This window comes from Glossina fuscipes, unplaced genomic scaffold, assembly GCF_014805625.2.
Source record: "Glossina fuscipes isolate IAEA_lab_2018 unplaced genomic scaffold, Yale_Gfus_2 2, whole genome shotgun sequence".
Taxonomy (NCBI): domain Eukaryota; kingdom Metazoa; phylum Arthropoda; class Insecta; order Diptera; family Glossinidae; genus Glossina; species Glossina fuscipes.
Genome location: NW_023998416.1, coordinates 12,029,373 through 12,052,099, shown reverse-complemented (window position 1 = coordinate 12,052,099; position 22,727 = coordinate 12,029,373). Strand labels below are relative to the sequence as shown.

Below are 22,727 nucleotides of genomic sequence, written 5' to 3'. Positions count from 1 at the left end.
CCACAGTTATTCATGTAGCGACCTTTTTCGCAATAAGGCTTTATATGTGGAGTGATCGAGAAAGTGATCCATTTTTAAAATATTTCAAAAATTATGTTACAGGTCACAGGTTACAGACAATCGTGGATCGATTCAGAAAGTGATTATGAATAATAAAGGGTGGGCCAATCTCAAGTCCATCTGGTTCCACCGTATATCCGCGCAAACTTAGTATACCCTTGTAACGCAAGGAGTGTAAAGTATAAAAAGTTACCTAAAGGGGTACTGTTCAAAAAAGGCTGAATAATGGGCAACTAACTTGTTTTCGATATAACTCGTCTTATACATGCAGAAGCTTACAATGAAGGATGTAATCTTTCAGTCAAAAGTCGCTACAAAGATTTGTTCTTTTTAAGAAAATTCGATTTACTTTAGAATTCATTTTTTCTTTTTTTATGTTTTTAGGTTTTGATTTAGGGATTAGGTCGATTTAAAACTTTTCCTGTTTATTTTCATCAAGTTATTAAATAGTTGAAGTAAACAACGAGCGCACTGACATAAGCTCTTCAGATAAAAAATATATATAGTTTTTGGCAAAATAAATCTTTTCTTCTTTTTTGCACATTCTAGCATTTTCCCTATGTGTACAAAAATTGGTAACGATGATATTTTAAGGGCATTCAAAGGGTCATGCATTTCATTTTGTATTGATTCCTATTTAAAGATGTCGCATGTTAGTTGGCACTCAAATCGTTTTAGTTAACGTTAAATATATGCAAGGAAAAGTGGGTTTTCTGGTCAACTAATTTAACGCAACGTAGACGACAGCTGTCAGTGTTGTCTTTTCTTTTCTTTTTTTTTTTTTTTTTTTTGTAAAAATGAATAAAATAAGAGTGAAGAAACTATGTGTGCTTTGTATTGAAGCGAATTTCGAATACCTATCAAAAAAGTCCTACTACATGCAACTATCGTTTGCTCTATACAATTAGCAGGAATGAAGAATGAAAAATCAAGCCAAAGGATAACATGTGTTGTTCGGTGATTATCAATCAATTACGCTGTAGAACGAAAACGCTTAACAGATTTGATTTAGATTGAGTAAGCAAGGACATGAATAAGAAAAAAATAATGTTTGAATAGAACAACGCGATGCATAACAGAGCTGCATTGCTTCTATCGCCACAATGTAGGAATTGTCTTACATTTTACGACAAAGTTGAATATAATAATGGAAATTTACATAAAATACTTAATAGATTGCTAACATAAAGATAGAAGAATTAGTATAGAAAAAATCTTCGCTTATGAGCAACTTCTTGAGTATCAACTTTTGCTAATGAAATTAGATAAATATATCCATCTTTAAGGATCGAAAGATAACTTTTTTTACACAGGTCTGTCCACCTTTACGGATCGCCCAGTTCAATTTTGATTCTATGAAGCATACACACTCCACATATGTTAACCTTAAACACACCTCCCTTCACTTCCTTCACTCTATGTTAACTGGTTTTAACTCTTTGTGAGAGAGGCTCGTCCAATAGATGAGCGAGGGCGAGACCAGTTCATTTCAGCATTTGATGATTATAGCATATATGCCTAATCATAGTGAATGGGAAATTATATATAATATGCATACACGAAATGTGAACAAAGACTCATTTATTCAAACATAATAAGGAATGGGAAAGCAACGGAAATTCCTCAACAAGCGAAATAAAAATTCAAGTTTCGTTGATTTTTAAGTGATTTTTCAAATTTATATAAACAAGTAGATATAAATCTTTACATAAATGTCAATTGTTAAAAGCACTTGGCCAAGAATTACTTCATACACTAACAGCAACAGCAGCAACGACAATATTAACAAAAATTTTTTAGTAAAAAAAAAAAGAGTGCATGATATGGGATCTCTGCGATGAGACGAACATGCTTAATCCTCTTGAATAGAAAAAAAAAAACAACAAAAAAATAAAATAAAATCCATTATAATATGTTTCACAAATACGTTACCAACTACTACAACGCTTGAATTAAATTTTCTAAAGAAATTACTTTGAAGACTTCCTGTTTTATTTTGCATTTTTTTGTTTTGTTTGTGTTTTGTTTTTTTTTTTTTTTTTCTCTTTTTTTTCGTGCTTCAATTACTGTTGACATTAGTTTCGTTTTAAAAATATAATTTCACAGATAAGTAAATCTTTGCTTTGGCAAATTGTTTTTATCACCACAACTCTTAGATAAGTGCACTAGTGTATGATTGTATGTGAACCTCGATTTATATGGTAATTAATGTTTAAAAAGTGTATGTTGCTATATTGTCACATATGCATAAGGGGCGAAAATACTGAAAAGTAAAAAAAATTTTTTTTTTTTATTACTTTAATGAATGCCTTTCAGAATATGTGAAAAAATTTTACTAATTTTCTGTCTAAATTTCCGTCTTTCTCCATGCACGCAGTACAGTATCTGTTCGAAAGTTGCAGCATTGGCTTTTCACTTCTCTAATTCATTCGGACATGTCTTTAGTTAGGTATCACAGTAGGAAAGCCTTCAATGCTTTTCTCATAAAATGAAAAGTTTGGCAGGAAGATTTTGTTATATGGATCAGTCAGAGTGACTTTCTGGATGAACCCGAGTTTGTTTGTCTGCCTGTCCATTTCTCGCTCTTTTTGCCACTTTCCACCCAACGCATTATCTCGAAAGTGTTAAGCTACTTAGTAGTGGGCCGTGTTATTAGTGAAAGCTTGCCTTCCTTTCGTGGGGAATCAATCTTCTGCATTAAAAAGCAAGCATTTATGTTAAGTGACTTTGTTTTTTTAAATTCACATTTGCACCAGTTATGCTGCTTTCCGCAAAACTATTTATATTAATAATGCCTCGCGAGAATTTGTGCAATACTTCAAGATATGCTTAATTATCTGTTTGTTATATCATTATTATTCTATTACTTTTCCTTCCATCTAAACAACGTTGTCAAGACAACGCTTTCTTTAGGCTGCTGCAGCTACAGATCTCCCCTTCTAATGTAAACAAATTTCTTAGATTTTCCCTCAATTGATTTATTATGCAAAACAACTTTGAGATTTAAGTAAAAAGCTGATTATATCACAATAATTGTTCATCATTATATTACACTCGCTAGTATCAAAAGCAATGCATTTAGCAATGGCTTTACTAAGCACGATAAAAGTTGTTTGCATTGATTTTCGGAAGGTTCGATAACATTTATACAATTTTATAGTGGAAAACGTAATTAATATTTAATTTATTCGCTTTAGAGCGAACTTTGCATTTCATACCCCCCTCGCATGGAGGATGATTTTTGTTGTAATTGTAGTCAAGCGTACAGACTGATCTAAACTGAAGTAAAGCAAGTGAACATGTGATAAAAACAGGGTGTTTTTTAACTTTCCGCAAACAGTTGGAGACTTTAAATAAGCAGAGGGTCGCATTAATCGACAGACATGATTAGTCAATAACGTGTGTGTACTCGAAGGCATCTTTTATGCTTATTTCTCGATGTGACAAAAATGATTGTAATGTAATAAATGTAATGTACAACAATAGTGAGATTGTTGTGTTTCCACTTTTTTATAGATGATATGAAACTAACTAACTTGGAAACTCATTAAGTTTGTATTTGATGTGTACATTTTATCTTTGTCTAACGGTTACATAATTGGTTTTTTCTCCTTTCTTTTTGCATTATATGCCAATAATTGCGAAAAAGAAAAAAAATGCTTAACGTTTGACGCACAACATTTGACTTTGATTGCTTCCTTTAAACATTTGACAGGTGGCCGCATTGATTTTTCTATTTTCATTAATAGACAAAGAAAACGAGAAGCATTGTTACAACTGGCGTGAACTTTTCTTTATCTATAGGTATCATGTACTACGATGAATTCCTCCTATATATATATATATATACTTATAAAAAATATGTAATAAATAAACGAAACAACCTTTGATGTTTCACGCTGATGTTGTTGCAAAACCCCTACTTCTTTTAATTAAAGAAAGATATTGTGAACAAAAACCGAATCTGTTTTCCAAGGATATAATTTAAATGCTGATTAATATTGCATATGTATGATGGAAATTATATCCTGCATAACAAACACTTTGTGAATGTCGATACCCTATTCCAATATTTAAAGATTTGTATTCAGGGCCTTTAACCCTATGGTCATCTTGAAAGTAACTGATGAACTTGATATCAATGAAATTATTAAAGTGACTAAGCTAACCAAACAGTCCATTGTTTTTAGAAATTAGAGGGTCGTCAATCCTAGTTGCTAGAGATCATCCTATTTTTAATTCTAAAGTTTACTGCATATTACAGCAATAACAATAGTAATAGTAAATCTGTTCGAGCACAAGTTCGACAAATCAATTTTGATTGAAATTTGATCAAAGTATTGGTTTCCTACGAATGCATTCATTTTTTCGAGATGCTTGCAAAACTCAAAGAGAATTTAAAATTTTAAATATGTTCATACATTAGAATACACGCGTTCTTGAGCAGTATGAAGTTCTAAATCAATTTAAGCATGTTTGTCCGCCCGTCTGTGAAATATATATGTTAAGCATTCTTCTGGACATAAAAATGAAAATTAGGCAAAGAGACTGAAAATTCTGGGACGCAGGTTTTTGTTAAAGTGGGCCGCCAAATTGCTCCATTCAACGATACACGTAGAGTATAATATAAACTGAGAGTACCTCAGTTTCCTAGATTTTTTGCTCATTAGGTAGAGTACCACGCAGAACAGTGTAAAAAAGAAAGGGAGAAATCGTCCCGCCCATCCAAGATCAATTTCACTTTAAAACTTAATCCTCCACGTCAATCAATACGCTTATGAAAAATCCAATAGCTCTCTTTGACTTTCAAGGAAGCTGTCTGGCTGATTTTGAATCGATCGATATAATATTAGGTGAGTCTATCCTAAGCCTCTCTGCGTGTTACACACGTCCGCACTACTTAATATATTCTATACTTTATATATGTGGTGTAGGGTATAATAAACATTTATATGTTACAAATAAAGCAGAATTATTTCCTCTTTCAACATAGGAGAAAACTCGATGAAGGGAATTACGGATCTTGGAATATACAGCTAAAGAGTGTGCCTATCGGTTTTTTTCCTTTTAATGCATACTTATCTAGGATAATACACTTAAAAACAAATATATAAATATATACAAATAATTAACGTTAAGTTACTTTTTATACCCTATGGTACTTGTGATAAAGGGCACATTAAGTTTGTGCAAATATATGTAACGTCTAGAAGAACGCCAAGACAAACCCGCCTTGTGTTATACCGATTGATTGAGGATCACTTTCTGATTTAATTTAGACGTAGTTGTCTGCCTATCCGTTTTGCTTCATTGCCTTCAACATTCGGGTCACAATTTTTGTGCTAGTTTGATCAAAAAGTTGTTTCGGGCCCAAGAAGAACGCAACTGAAAATGGTTTGGATTGGATCCACTTAACACTTTATTTTAAAGATTCCTCTTACGAACACTAGCACGAACTGCACTAAGCGAGGTGGTGTAAGGTATTTAATGATAGGGCTTTTACTTTTGTTACAATAAAAACTTGAATTTATTCAGGTTTTTAAGAGAAAGAAGTTGCAGACATAAAAGATTCGACAAAAGCCGAATGTAAATTTCTTTCTTGCCATTGTTGGCAGTGATTATTATTTAGAGTACATTAAATTTTTATTTAAAATATTTTGAATTTTAAGTAGCGGTTAGACAAGACTCATCTTGTTTGCTTAATAATAAGTCATTGTCTGGCAAAAAACTGTAAAGCAATAATGCCATACGTATAACTGATTAATGAAAATGCCATTTGCCCAATGAAAGAAGGAAATGCTTCCAAATTTTCAATAAAACCTTCAAAAATATAATAAACGAAAAAGCCAATTGATCGGATTGTCGGATTTGTTTCTAAGAGCGCCATGTGTTTTTTTTTTTTTTTTTTCATTTTCTCTGACTGTATGTCACTATAAAAATATAAAATACTTGAAGATATATATATATACAAGTATATATAAGTACAAGTATTGATTGCATTGCAACAATTGCAAAATAATACAATAAAAATAAAAATAAAAAATAAAAAATAAAAAAAAAGTAAGGAAAGACAAACGAGAAACAAAATGCTTAGATGCAATTAAATCTGATGCCCAAATCGACGTCAAATATATGTTTAGACAGTGAGTGGTATAATTGCCAAACATGACACACATAACAAACACAAGCTGAATGTAAATGATGTACAATAAAAAAAAAAAAGGCAAAGAAGGAAAACGCAAAGAGCAAGAGGTGAGAGCCAATGATGATATAATAAATTTTACTCTAATGTAATGTCATTCATTTGCACAATACCTAACGGTACAAGACGCTATTAAATAATTTCTATTTTTTTATTTTTTGCTTCGCTTTGCTAATTTTAAACATATTTAGATGTAATTTTCTATTAGATAATAATTTAAATAATAGAGAAAATAAATACATATTCACATAAATATACACGGTATACAGACAGACATCGATCATCAACGGTCTAAACATAGAGGGCACAATTTTTCATAGATTATTTGGCTTAATGAGACTCTTAATGATAAACTGTTTGTACAGCTTGTTAACACAAAATTGCTGAAGAAAAACAGTAAATAATAAAAACAATGGATTTTATTTATTTATATATCTATTATTGAGTAAAATAAGATATACTAGGTTCAGCTTTCTATTCGTAACACTACCGATTACACATCAGAGATCGGGTAAAAAGAGTATACTTTCCTGATTAACGAAGGATGTGCAGTGAAATTCAAATCTCAAGGGCCTATCCAAAGATCATCTCCCCGTCTCTATCTATCTACTGTCGGGGATAACATCGTATGCAGAGAACTAAAATTTGCAATTTTAGTTTGAAGCAGCGAATGTGCGAATGTGCGAATGTTCGTACCAATGTATGAATATAATAACTTTGTTATTTATTTTTCTTACCATTTTGCTTTTGTCCGTCCCACTCAACTCTAAATTTCATTCTTAAACGTTTACAGTTGACATGTCTCTGACTTGTAGTTTGATTGCTTGTTATCGACTTCGTTTGTGTATGCCATGCCTTTCGCTTCGCACTTAACAATATTGTTGTAACAGTTTTGATTGTGTTTAGCTTTTCAAATTTAATGCTTGGCTGATGCATTTGTTGTTACTACTTTGTTTTTTTTTTTTTTTTAATGCGGAAGGTCTTTTTCTCGTTTAAGTTCAGTTCATACCGTCACAGTATGCTGATTATTATCGTTTAGCTGGGCTTCTTTTTCGCGTTCCGCCCACTAAAAACGCTATCAGATATTACTTTTACAATAATAGGCATAAAGTTACTTAAAAGATGACGGTCACGCCACGTCACAAAGTATTTCAAAAAATAAAAACAGGAAAGTAAACTTTTCGGCTTATCCGAATATTTCGATACCTTACAACTCCAATCGCCTATTAATGGGGATGGCTGATTTGTGCTAAATAATTTGCTCTTCTACCAGCAAATATTTGGAATTTTGAAAAGTGACGTTCTATATAAGCCTACGCCTTCCATATACTTATACCGCCTGGCTCTCATCGTTTTCTTTTTCGACATTCGAGGCTTTATTGCAGCGAATTAGTTATTTATTTACTATTCAAATATCGTCCATCGTCAAGTGTTACTTCTGCCATCTTTTGGAAGCATATACGAACTCCGTGCGAAAACAACCTCTAGCTTTTTAAGACTGTTCACAAAGTAAACCATGGGTAGGCTCATCGAACAATAAGTACAGTAAACCCATGTTTATCGGCAGAACTAGTGTCTGGGGATAACAGCGGAGGAGGTAATACATTTCTGAAGTGAGTTAATTATCATGATTTTTGGCCTATCACGTCCACTTTTTTTCGCAACTGACTCATTTATTGTTGGGAACATTCCCTTTTGATGGACTCATTTTCTTGGAATGAACAATCGTACCTTAGCCACAGCTGGAGCCGCCATGAATATTCAGCTTTATCCTCAATGTTAATGTTAATGTTCGCCTATTCTTCATCGTCTGTATTTGGACGTTGGAAATTGTAACGCATCCGCTGTTCATCACTCGTAAAAAGCTCTCCAGAAAAATAAAGTTTCCCGCAAATTGCGTTTTTTTGGCACAGAACTGCACTCGGTCAAAGCTTCAAGAAAATATGTTGTGTAGTCGTCAGCTTGACTATTTATACAGGCGGGCACGGCTTAAGCACTGTACTGACGCAGTCGCCGTATTTTTCAGCACTCTACAATTCTGGCTCTCTCTTGGAGAGAGTGAAAACCTTCAAGCAGTAAACACGTGTACATAATGGAAATACTTTACAGAAACCTATGTAGGAGGTAGATTTATAATTGTCAAAATTTGTCGAATCTAATTGGCGGCTTTCAGTTGATTACAAGCGAATCCATGGACTAATTTAACTAACTTGTTTTAACCAAACTGAAGACAATGGGAGAAAAAGAGAATTTTTGTAATAATTTTTATATTTTCAGACAAGGTGGGGACTTCAAAAATTAGACAAATTTATTCAAGTCGGTTCTGCTATTCACACAGATCAACATTGTGAAAAAAAAGGAAAAAAAACATGTGTTCAATGTTCATGGCCTTGCTTTTGTCAAAGCTGTCATGGCGACGATAACCTTAGATTAACGAAATAAGATATTTTAAACCAACCTTTTCGATACCAAGCGGAATATTCAGTTGTACGAGGATTGGTCTTTAACTCTTTTCTATCCTTTTTGAAATTAACAAAGATATTGTTGCTCGAAAGTTTGCCTCACGCTAAGTAAAAGCACATCGAATACAATATATCTATTAAGTCGCTGTACGGACTGCCCACAACATTACAATTACAAGTATAAGACACTTTGTAAGGGAGCTTGCTTATCGAAAGAAAGAAAAGAAACAGAGGAGAAACCGACATATTCGCGTATTATCTACGAAATTCACGAAAGTTTACAAACAGGCTGGCGAATAGGCGGACCCAAACTGTCCATAACTTGGTAACCCATTATTTAATCTTCCTTATTATTTGACTTCAATACGCAGTTATTTTAGTGAATTGTATTAATAAGTTATGACATGCGCAGTGCTCGACCGTTATAAAGAGCTGCTTTTAGTGATATGTATCGAGTCCAATAAAGACATTAGGTTATTTAAACGTCATTTCAATTTTTACATAGAGGTCACAGTGTGTTCAACAATTCACTATTAAACCTACATTGGCTAAGCTTTGTGAAACGATAATACCCTTATGGATGTATAAGAACATTGAAAGTAATTTCATTGAAAATAGCTGAAGTCCAGAACGGAACTACATTTCCCAATTGAAGGTAAAGCTACTCATAGTAATTTGTTTTCATATGGTGATAACGCTCGATAAGGGCCCCATCGCAAGAAGTAACAACTGTTTTAAAATTGACTCGATTGATACTACGGAATACCGGTGCGACGAAGACCATATTAAAAAAGCGTATTCTAATGATGATCTAAACAAAGTCATTATATTTTTAATCAATTCCCTTAAAAATTTGTAAGGACAACAGATTGCCTAAAACTAATTTGCTTTTTTCAATTAAAATGTGCTGCAAAAGCTTTTAAATCCCATTTTAGTCTCTGAATCGATAGATAGACGTAATTAAATTTGAAATTTATGCTTATCGTTTGACAAGCAAGTTACAATCCATAACATCCATTGTTCTTAAAATACTAACATTTACAAGCACATATTTATTTAATTATGCGACTTACGAAAGAGCTAAGAGAATTACAAGCTACGTAATATGCGTTCATGTGAATGCATCAAAATGCATTAAAATTTTCATTTTAGTTACAAACGTCTTACAGATATTAAAACTGCACAGACTACGTATATTATGTATGTCCGTATTCTCCCCTACGAAGCAAATTTTAAAACGCTTGACATAATTTTCTACATATTATATACACATCTATAGCACATGTAATATATATGCATACATATATATATATATATATATATATATTTGTATATATATGCAGAATTTTATGATTACAAATTTCTTTGAAATGCATCTTTTTTGTGTTATTCAGTTTTTGCTTTACTCTATCTTCTTTTCTCGCTACCTCTCGGTCTCTCTCTATCTCTTTTTCTCCCTCTCTTTATGTTCTCTGGCTTTAGTTACTTCCAGTATCCTGTTAAACTAATGCATGTAAATAAAAGAGAGGGAAAGGATTCCTTCCTAAACACTCCGTGGTGCTACAGTTTATATGCACTTAGCATAGAACAGAAAATAAAACAAAAAACCATATTTATAATAAAGTCATAAAGTTTAATGAACTTTTAAACTTTGTGGGGGATTTAGAGCAAAGTACTCTTTTCTATATCACATATATAAAAAATTTTATATGAATAGAATTGAAGAAGGGAGTAGACATATATACACAACGTATAATAAAGTAAAGAACAACATGGGGCGCCCTATGTCCCCTGACAATATATTTACACATACATTTATATACATGTCATATACCAATGTATTATGTTTTTACTCACCACTAAATTATATTTCCTTTTCAGCGACCTGTAACGAAGCCAATATTATTTTAATAATTTTTAATAAAAATAAAAAGAATTTTCTTAATAAATTCTTTACAACAATTCCGTATTATTTACTCAAAATACAAATTTCATAATACTTGCCCTACATCTTTTTCAATTTTATATGCTTTCGCTTATACACTCATCCAATCGCATATGATTAATTCTTATTTACGAGATTACGTTGGTAAATGCGTAAAAAATCATATCGTTTGTAAATTCTTTTGAATTCTCTTACACAAAATTCAGAATGTTTAACTAAAGCGCTTCTGTTACATATCATATAAAAATATTCCCTCTATAATTCTCTTGTTCTCCTTCCATTTCTTAATTACTGATAGCAATTTAATCGTCTGCTCCAGTCAGCCGCATTCATACGGCATCTATCTATCTATTCAACTATCGACGCTTTCAGCTATGTATGTAGCTCTTAAAATAACCATTAGTAAGTAGGATAACTGTATTGAATTTCGCGATAATAAAAGGGTGAACTTTGGATTGCTAGAATTTATGATTGCATCGTGTGGCTTTCCTGCTATGTACACAAAAAAGATATGGAGGATCAGATCGACACAACGTAAAGTTACTCCATAAACGATGCTGTAAGTGCGTTTAGAAAAATTACATCTAAATTTGAGTAAAGTAGATGGATTACTGCTTGAAGTTTTTAAAATAAATAGTTCGTTCCCACTGGTCGTTTACCTTGGCATTATAAATTGTACGATCCCCCTTCGGCTTCAAAAATTGTTCGCATCACTTCTGTCAAGAGAATGAATCAAGGGCCATTTTCAATGCTGACTATTTTCTCGAAGGTCCTTGAGTATTTAATAAGGATGAACTTTTTTGTTACTTATATCGAAAATAACGCCTTGCTATGGATTCAAAGCTGGCTTGGCAACTCTATATCTTTCTTGCTTACTACTACAAAGGCACTGCGACTTTCCCTAAACAGTGGTAATGTTAGTTTCTCTAGACTTAACCAAGGCTTTTGAGATACCCTGTGTATATTGAATTAATAAATTAAATCAACTGGGGCTTTGTTTGAGTCAAATCGTTTGTAATATGTCTCGTCTCGTACTCTTAATTCTGAGAAGCGTTAATTATTGTTTATTAATGACGCCTTCAACATTTTAACCTGATCTAAGGGTTTCCAATCCATTACAGTTCGATTATATGCAGGTTTTATTCAATTTTGTATGGTCCTCGCTATTATCATAGCCAGTAGAAGCGTAACACTTAGCAATCGGACATACACTTCGCAAGATGCGTCCTTTCCTTATCTCTCCCTTTCTCGCTTACTTTTTTCTGACAATCATGGTTTTACATGTACAAGTGGCGCCTCCTGGGTGGTTAGTCGCACGATTTAAAAAAATAAATAAATTATTTGGATTTGGATTGACCGACCAGTCGCGCATTGAATGCTATTTAGATTATATCTTGCCGTAACAGAAATCTATGGCTTCAAGGGTCGTCTAAATTAATAAATGAGTTATGATGTCTACAGCGTTAGCCAAAAGTATTGAACTCTCTTTTCCTATATTTTTTGTGTTAAAGGCAAACAATGAGTGACTTACTGTTTTCTTTATTACTGTAGGTAAGTAAAATTGCAGTAAACATCATTGCAAAAGCTGTCTGCGTATTAAGCAATATTTTTTTTTTTTTGTTTACCAAAGGTGGCCGAACTGGAAGTTAAGTTCTTCAGAACACGGAGCATGCTAAGAGTCTTTTTCCTTTCCTGCTCTTTCCATTTTATTAGACAAACTACTATGGGTCTATCTAACATTTTCCAATAGAAATGCAACGAGTTTTTTGGCGTATATTAATATGGTGTATAAGAGAACAAACCTCCGAAGAACGTCACCAGTACAATAGAGAATATTTTGTTAATTACATTAACGTCAATATAATTACGTTCATATATGTTGTGAGTAAAATCTTAACCTTTAATTTAGAAGAAATTGATTAGATTTGCGTATTTCATAGAAATCAACGACTCACCTTGAAGTATTGATTGACTTTCATGGTGTTTTGATTTATATTTCGGTTAAGATCTTTGCAAGCAATGTTCACTTGATCTATTTACGCTTCATATATATTCAGATTAAAACAACTTGAGGATGAATTAATATTTTTATCACAACACTTGAATAAAATGGAACGCATTCGATTTCAAAATAAATAAACGCATATCAACTTTTTGCGTTTCTCTGTCTGCTGATAGAAAAGGAGATATTTTGGGTTTGTCATCGGAACGAACAATACGTAACTTAAATTGGAATGAATGGCACAAATGATGATTAAGCATTGTCTAGACTGACAAAGAAGATCGATCAGCTTTTATTGTTTTACTTTCATATTAAATTGAAAGGTGAGATTAACTGGCACCATTCCTGGCACACCTGGTCCATTTAATTGCAAACTTTTCAAATTGAATATTGTTGCTTGGACAGTATTATTTCTGCTATTTTCTGCACTACATTTGTCCTTTCCTTATGTTCAGTATCTTATATTAATTCACATTCATATCCTTACAGAGCATATTAAGCGTCTTAGCGCCTTAGTATGTTTTATGAAGTGGGTCGCAATAGGTTTTTGCAACAGGAACAATGTTCTGCAGTTTGTTCTGCGCTTCATTCTTAGCAACCTGGTTATCCTGGTTATCAAAAGAATAAATTCAAACAATTTATATATTTGCAAATTATCGCTATAGAATATTTTGCAAACTCTGTTACATAAGCATTTCAAGATATCTCCTTTAGTTGGTTTGCTATGGTTGCTCTACTGACATTTGAACTTTTGAGATAATTTTTGCTTTAAAAGCTTTATTCGATTTCGCCTTTAATGAAAGAAATCCTTACAAAGTGATGTGGCAAAGCGTCTTTAAATTTTTTGCTTTAAAAGCAACCATTTCTTAAATTAGTTGAAAGGGCAAAATTCAAATAAGCTAATGTTCCCATTTCCATAAATCATGATATCTTGGAATATGTAAAATTGTATGGGATTGAAGGTCGTCGTCATATATAATTCTTTCTATGATTTTAATGTATTGCATGTAAAATCCATTTAAACAAAAGAAACACAACTGCATTAAAATACTTGAAAAAATCTATTAGTAAGAATAATAATAAAACATTTACTTGCATTTTTTTTTTTTTTTGTTTTTTTCTTCAATGTCACCTGAAAAACACATACTTAGGCATTTAAAGTAAAAATATCTAAGCATATGACTATGTATGAACAAGACAACGTTATAGTGTAAGCAAAAAAGCACTAAGCTTAACATTGGTTTACAAAAATACTAAAACAAATCTTACCAACTGAACAACTATAAGACCAGTTTCAAATCAAAACCAAAAAAGAAAAAAAAAAAAAAAGAAAAGCTTAAAAATACTTAGGACTATAACAAGCTATGCGGCAAGAGTAGCATAGCCGTGCCTCATAGTAAGTCACTTTTCGAGTAGTTTTCCCTTCTTCCGCCCTCTCACTTGGCTTTTTATTACGACATATACACGCATATTATCTCTTTGTTGTCGTGCAAAGTTATTCTTAACGAGACAACAAAGCGACATAAGATCTATTTGCTTTTAAGCATTACCATTACTTACTTTTGTAATGCAAAGAAAAAGATTTAAATGCCATTTCAGCATTTCGAACGGACACGCGTAGTACAACGTTAGATTGAAAAACGAATATTTTAAAAGGCGAGACAGAGACAATTGCATAAATATCCTATAAATTCAAGGAAAATTGTTTTATTATTATTTCATTTCCGCCGTAAAATATACGCAATACAACTGATGCAGCTTGCGCCTAACGATCGCGACCTTCAAACAGAAACAGAATAGTTTCGAGAACTCTAACATCACCTTTTTTCCTATTAAGTAGTCCTTCCAATATTTTACTGTTCTTCATGTATTCCATAAGTTCGAAAGATGTAAGATCATGTCTTGATGTCAAAATATATCAAGCGCCATCTTTGCCTAGGAATAGGTATAACGTAATGAAAGGACGAGAAAAAGCGTTTGTTAAACAAATTAGGGTACAACGAAACCCATATCGCCCTTTTTTTTCAATGCTTCATTCAAGATAAAAGTAAGAACTTTTTAGTCCAAGCACTATCCGGGGCTATATGTATTTCCCATTTTTCGGACAGAATAAGTATTTTCTACCGAAACAGCGTTTGGTTTTTGGAAGCCATGTACAAAAGTCCTTGTATTATGAGGAGAATTAAAAAGAAGGGAGCATTGGTTGAAGCATGCATTAATAAGAAAGAATAAGATGAATTTTGTGCTATTCATTTTTCTTGGCAAATATTGAAATACGTCATAGTCACCCTGTAGCGTCTTTGGGGGGGTTTCCCCTACTATACCTATAGCAATGCCATCAGCTATTGTCAGCACTTTGCTACAGTAATGGTTTCGTTCGATTAGATCGTCCCCTAATACACCACAGCTTCTTGACTTTATCAAATAAAAAGCATTCTGTTCAAAGCCTTTTGATTGGTTTGAATCAAATTGTGATCTTTTGTGCTTAGGATTTTCATAAAAATTGTTTTCGATACGATGGCGAAACGGGGTCGTCCCATATCTTTAAAGTTGCACTTCATCCATGAACTTTAGTCCCTCCATCTGCTTCCCACTCCGCTCATATGGATTAGAGAACACACACACTTTTACGTATTAATATGTATTTGTTCTACAAAGAAGTTTGAATTTGACTTGTATATGTGGTTAGTCGGTACTCTTCTCGACGATATATTGGAATTCACACAATCAATGCATGCCAGTCGTTAGGTGACAGGTCAGACAACAATTTTTTCCTTACAGTCGTTTACTTCATAACATACATAATGTTTCGGGATTATCGGATTATGTGTAGCTCTCCGTACTAATTGTGCATATATTCCTAAAAATCGCAGCAACGTGAAATACAATCAAGGAAGAGACAATAAAAATAAGTATATAGAAAACTGGTTTAAATGGAGATCCGGTATTTTTATATGGGGACAATTTTTGTTGCAATATAATAAAAAGTTTGGATGCATTTTGTCTTTTACTTCGCCTTATTGTTTTTTGTCTTTCTTCTAAAAAGAAAAAAAAGCTTTACTTCAATTGTTTTCTTTTTTCTTTTTTTTTTTTTTCTTTATCTCAATTGTTTCTTTTTTTTTCAATTTAAAACATTTAAAATGCATTGTGTTAAATAAAAGTTTTTGAAAAATTCAAATACATTTTACTTGACTCACCGCAAGAGTATTTTTTCGTAACTTTATAAGCTGCTGCTGCTAGCAGTGGCCCGCCTATCTCGAAAGCAAAGGTTTCTCCCTTGTTTTTCATTAAATTTATTTACTAATAAATTTAAGCATTTGAATATCATGCTAATGCAAAATTTTTTCCTGGATTACTTCGGTTGATATCAATAAAGATTAAGAAAAAAATAAAAAAGACTTATTGATAAATATTTTATACAACTTGGTAATGTTATGCAAATATTTCCTGTAGCATTTTTATGATTGTTGTTTGTCTATCGGTTATTATATTATTGAATTATAATCGTTAACAAAGACGAAGCCGCACCCTCGCAATAATATTCGTATCAATATTGCTTACAAAGACGACTCTCACAAATACATACACATACCCTTTCGGATAGCAGCAGTTGCCACCAGCATTTTTATTACACTTCTACTTTTTTCATTGCATTAATAATAACAACGCGCGCGCCTCCTCCAGGTTTAAAAATCGCGTGAGTGCAATATGTGCATATATATACATGTGTGTGTTTGTGCGCGGTAAAGCACATTTCTACATGTATGTATCATTCAGCCAATTTGTCTGTCTGTCCGCTTATTAATGATCACCGGAAGTATTTAAGCATTAGATATATTCCTGTAGAAAACTGAAATCAACAACTTGTTTAACTTTCTGTACGCGACGAGACTGCTATTCTCAAATGTCTGCTGCTTATGCATGCATTTATATGACGTATGCATACATGTATGTACATGTTTGTAAACATGTATAGTATATGGCGAAGCACTTATTATAAATCAATTTGCACATCACAAAGCGATTTTTAATTGATTTCTTGTTTTTTGTGTTCATTAGAGGAACAAAGAAAGAAAGAAAAAAAAAAAAAAGTGTTACATACACTTTCATCATAAAGATTTCATATAAAATCGATGCATTTTTTTTTCTTTTTTAAATGCTTTGACAAAGCAAACACTAAAGGTTAATTGCAAAAGCGAAAAAGAAAGAGATAATATTAAAAAAGAAATTCATTTTTTATTGAATGCTACTACTACGACTAATAACTACATCGTCTAATTAAATTATGTATTACAGTTGAAAGCTCGTATTGACATCCTTTTGAAAGCTACATATAAAAAAAGGCGAACTTTACCCTTTACTCTTCGGCGCATTTTGCAGTTACGTGCAAGCCTTCTGATACTAAATATAGATTGCTAATCAAGTTTATGATACTTTGCCTCAGTGCGATTTTTAACAACATTCTAATTACAGTTATGTTTAATATAAAAATTAATATAAAGATAAAGATAATTACAAAGCTATATAAGTAAACATAAGTATCAATAAAAGTTTAAATGCAAATAATAAACTAAATATATATATAAATAATATATACATATGTATATATATATAAATACATGTAATTGTAATATAAAAAGTAGGAAAATTATATTCAATTGTAAGCGAATCTTGCATATCCACCACCATGATGTTAAAATGGAAAAGATAATCTTTTATTTTTGTAGTTCATGAGTAATGAGAGAAAAAAGACAGTTTTTCGCTTTTGAAAACAGACCTAATCACAGCATTGACTTTGAAAGTTTTCGCTAAAATTTGAAGCTTACATTTATTAGCTTGTAATAGTTACGACCCCGAGAATATTTACCACAAAAACCAGAAGAGATTTACTGAAGGAAAGATAGGCATTCCTAGATGGACTCGGTGGTTGATCATGATCGAGAATGTATATCTTTTGTAGATCCTCTGAAGCTTACTCCTGCAAGTTGCAGACTTTTAGAATGAGAGTGTACAATTCCAGTATTTTACAATATTGGGTGCAGGCGGCCGATTTTTTCATTTTTAGATAGGATCATCCAGAGAATGTACATTGTCATGTACATTTTGATAGCATTATATGATGTAGTTTATAACCAATGCACAACATTTTTATATTTTTTTTTTATTTAAACTTTTTTGTTATTTTCCTGAGTTTGCGTTGCACTATAGGCACGCCTTTCGGCCGGTTTGGTCCATTCCCAATGCCAAGCAGCATGAAAAAGCTTCCAATGTTTCTGCCAAACAAGAAGCCGTTAGCTTCATTCTCAGCTATTTCATTGCAGACATTACGCATACAGACAGATGGACAGACAAACAGTGGGACATGGATAAATGGATTCAGAATTGGATTATGGCGTCTTCGAAACTTCGTTCCGGGTGTTGCAAACGTTTTGGTAAAACGTCTATACCCCCATTCTTCGATGGTGGATACAAAAAATTTATATAAATATAAATGTGAGTAAATGTAATAAAAATATAAAAACAAATATAATATATAAACGTATACATAAATAAAAATAGAAAGATAAATATAAAATAAATAAAAATATTTCGATTGTTGCGGAAATCATTTCATGAGGTGAATGCACATAAGAATGTTGAAATTTTGCCGAAAAGAACATTTCTCATGTTACGAAAAAGGGAATGAAAGTGAATAATCATTTTCGATGCATTGCCTGATGCGTCATATACATGTGCGATTTAGGCGCATAGTGAATATGAGGATCAACAGAAATTTCTGGCAACGGGTTTCCTTAACATACAAGAAAGGCAACTTGGATAAAAAAGAAATATCCGGAGAGACAATATACATCTGCCTTTGAACTGCAGTAGCACTAGCTATAGACCTCTCTGTCTCTATATTATATGTATATATGCTACGATAAATTAATTCAAAATGGGAATCGGGTGAAAATACACATTCGAGTATGTAGCAAAGTTTAAAACAGATTGTGGGGAGTTGAGTGGTCAACTTGCTTACAAATTTTGTAGCTGTTAGTTTATTAATTTGATCTAATATTAAAAGCAATCTCTGCAGTTTAACATAAAATATAAACAAGTCGTGTGCATACATGTAGAAAATTACACATTTCTGATAAGTGTGCATATATGTAGAAATTTACACGCTTTTGATAAATTTTTTGTGATTAAACTCCAATGACAACTCATGCAGTTTATCTCTATTGCAATAAAAAGTTGTATTTTGCTTTATTGTGAACGCAATTAAAATTTTCAACGAATTTTTCAATAATTAAGTGAATTTATATTTAATTCGCTTAAAGCGAAACCTATTCTAAATTCTTCCACACATTTTCACATCTTCAAATGGGTTTTTGTTTTGTTAGATAATTTATATTCAAAGGCCGTACAATCATCATTTCTGATAAATGCTCAGAGACATGTAGAGCTCTTCTGAAAATCGTTATAAACTTAGTAGCTACTAATGGTTAATTCTCAGCAGTTAATTGGTCCTTTCCTTCCGACCACTCTCAGTTCTCCCATGAAGAGTACAATTTTTGGAAGCAATTGTTATGTTTACGCTGGCAACCAAAAGTTTATAGCTTTACGGCCTATATGTTTCCTTCTTGTATTGTATTAAATTGTTTTTTACATATCAGAAGCAATTTAATCACTCTCTCTCTCTCTCTCTCTCTCTCTATCTCTCTATTTCTCTCTCCCTCTCTCTCTCTCTCTCTCTTTCTTTCTTTCTTTCCTTCTTTCTTTCTTTCTTTCTTTCTTTCTTTCTTTCTTCCTTTCTCTCTTTCTCTCTACCGTGCACCGTATTCAGCACAGTACTCTGCTCTTTCACCCTTCTATACACACGCCGCTTCTTTCAAAGGCTTCCCGTAATGTATAATGGGTTTTATTAGTCCTACACAGCCTTTCAGACAATCTCCGACCACTCTGTTTACGTTTATTAATAAAAACCACACTTTTCTTTTGTTGGGGACGTCCTTGATTTTTTCTTATACTCCTTTGAATTTTCTTTCATCAGCTCAACGGCTTTTCCCTGGGAAATAAGTTCTTTCTTCCCTCTACACATCGCCTTAATACTTCTTAAGTAGACTCTACGAATGTTTAATTTTTGAAAAATTACTTTCTTTTACAGATTAACGTAAATTTCCTTTTAATGCTCTCAACGGCCTTTTAACTTCACAAAAATCTTTTGCTGCTTTAAATTGAGAAGATCACTTACTTTTCTTACTTAGTAATGTTAAAGGAAAGCTTACTACTTTATTTGATGCCCTTTGGCACAGTATTCTAACTAAACTAATTTTGTCGTCTTGTGGCGATCATTTCGAAACACATTGTTCATAAAAAAGAAAAACAAATTGTTGGTGGATCTGACTATATTTTTCTTTCCCACTGTTTGCTCTTCTTACGCTGAAGCTCTAATAAACTGAAATAAAAACTCAGAACTTGGCAAGCCTCTCTCACTTTCTTTACATAGTCCAATGTTTGAAACACGTTTTATTAGTCTATTAGTCTTTTAAACCCATGATCCTGTACCAGAGAGGTGCAGGTCATCCTAAACTCACATGCCCAATTAACAATTAATGCGAAAGAATCATCTTACGATAAGTATAATCTTTTTTTTTTTTTGCTTTTTAGTCTTAAGTTTTATTTTTGCTCAAATGGTGTTACCCCAGGTTCAATGTTAATGCATCCAAGGCAACTAGAGTGCAGTAGATAGCCTTCGTAATAATAATGTGATATTAATTACGAATCAAGTTTGAAAGCGACTTAATCTAACTGGTAAATATAAATTATAATTAAAAATCATTTTCCAGAGCACGAAATAGCTGCGTGAGTTGTTGTTTTCTGTTAATTAAGTTTAATTAAACACAGTCTTTACTGCAGTGTTATGACGAATTATATAAAAAGTAGATTGGCTCTTTAGAACTCATTTCATAAGCAATATATATAATCTCCTAGAATAGACAGATGCATGCATATGCCGATCTGTGCTGAACTTTGCTTTGTTATATTTAAATTCAACGCACATAAGTGGTTCCAGAAATGTAAACAGGTTTGGGTTGAAAACCATACGGCTGTACGGGCACTAAAGTCTCCTTAAATGTCTCAAGGTTCGACCGTAGAATTCAAAGAACACTTATTTTATTACCAAAATTTTGCGCACGTTAAAGCAGCGTGAATTTAATTTAAGCGCAACACTCTACGATGTACCTACCTACATGTAAAATAATAAATAAAAAAAATAAAAGTTGAAGCAAGCAAATACACTACAGTGGGCCATGACCCATCTTAATACATCATAGATCCGTTCTAGCGCTAAAATAGGTTAGTGTAGTTTCATCAAAATATCTTACAAATGCCGGCCTACAGGCTGAGCACAAAAAGATAAGACGGACAGACATGCTTAGATCGATATAATAAACAGTTAGTCTATCTCAAATACTTCTGATTATTGCATACATCCGTTCAAACTTAATATGCCTCTGTACTATAAGCGATGTAGGATATAATAAGCAACTGTATCTGTATGTAACGTCGATTGCTCTTTCATTTATGGTATTATATATTATTGTTTAATAAATTATTCTTTTATAATACTATTATGATTTATTGAAATGGTTTATTACTACGCTCCGCTAATAATTTCTAATTTAACTTTAAATTTAATCACGTTTCAATGCAAAAATAATGATTTCCTTAAAATATTTTTCTCAACAAAAACTAAACGAAATGTATCGTACGTGGCTATGGGATTATCGAGAGTGCATTTGCTGTGTTCACTTAAAGAAAGTGTTATAATTTCTTTGAACGGTATGTCACTCTTATGATATCTCACTTTTGAAATTTCTATAAGTTGGTTCAGAGCCATAATATTAGGATTAACTGAAAGGTGGAACACTTCTCGCATTATTAATAATCTGTTGTTGTCCATAAAGGATGTGTTAAACTTACAATTGCTTATTTCACTTCCGATTACTTTTTTCGCACCGGTCAGTATTCTATGGACTAATGGCCCGTCCAACCTTTCGACTATGTGCAGAGAATTTAAACGAACAAGTTCGATTAGTGCGATTAAAGAACTCCCGAGTGGAGTTTCTCCGATTTAATGCGGAGAACCCACACTTCCCATGCGTACATCAGCTTGGACTAATATTAGTAATAGGGCCATGTAATGTAAATCTTGTGTGATCTATCGCCCAGCGCCTCGAAAACACAATTACACGTAAAAAAACGGTATTTTGGTTTTGGTGGAGTCATAAAGATTCAGTTAATTTTGTCCAAAAAGGATGAAAGTGTTTAAAGCAGATCAGGGAAAAATAGCGAAATTTGATAAATCGCAGCCAAACTCTCTTTTCTACAAAAAAGAGAGTTGTGGCATTTATGGTATTGTTGATAAGCCAGGGAAAACGTTATGAGCTTGGTTAAAAACTGGTTCATTCTCTATAAGCTTTGGTTTTGTGACATGTGATTACCATTTATTTCGTAACTGTCAAGACTTTTTGATTGATAATCCCTTGGCGTCGTAGGTGGGAGCCAGCTTTAACTAAAATTGATCACGTGACTAGAAAGCAGTGCTAAATATTTCATTCGAAATAGTGTTAGTTCTTTTCCACCATTCTGATGACATGTAAGTTTCTTGTCGAAAGAACAATGGATGCAGCTAGGCTGTAAATCATCACTTGAAAAGAGGTGACAATCAGGAGGATCACAGGCTAAACAGTCGTGATTGCACATCCGACTTCACGGTGACCGAGCGTTGTCATGGCTTTTAGGATACTGCGACCAATGCGGCTCACTTGCGTATGTAAAAGATTCGTTTGCAGCCGCATATAATTTTCCTTTCGCTTGTAATAGTTTTGTTGATATGCAATATTTTTCCACTGCCTTCAAATATTAAGCGACCAGAACGGGGTGCGTTATTACACGAACAATTGATAAAAAAAACATTTGACTTGTTTTCTTCGACCTAATAGCGAAAATAAAATTTGTTTTTTTTTTTGTTCTGAAAATATTTATTACATCTATATATATATATATAAT

General features: G+C 32.6%; 1 protein-coding gene across 2 annotated transcripts in view; it reads right to left on the bottom strand.

Annotated features, from left to right (window-relative positions):
- Positions 1-22,727, bottom strand: part of LOC119633382 (dual specificity tyrosine-phosphorylation-regulated kinase 2) — a 100,152-nt gene that overhangs the window by 55,948 nt on the left and 21,477 nt on the right. The window contains exon 2 of one of the 2 annotated variants that reach the window (XM_038026922.1): positions 10,582-10,609. The exons of the other annotated variant lie outside the window; for it this stretch is intronic. The gene's annotated coding sequence lies outside the window, so the exon portion shown is untranslated. The remainder of the gene's footprint in view (positions 1-10,581; positions 10,610-22,727) is intronic. 2 annotated transcript variants of the gene reach the window in all.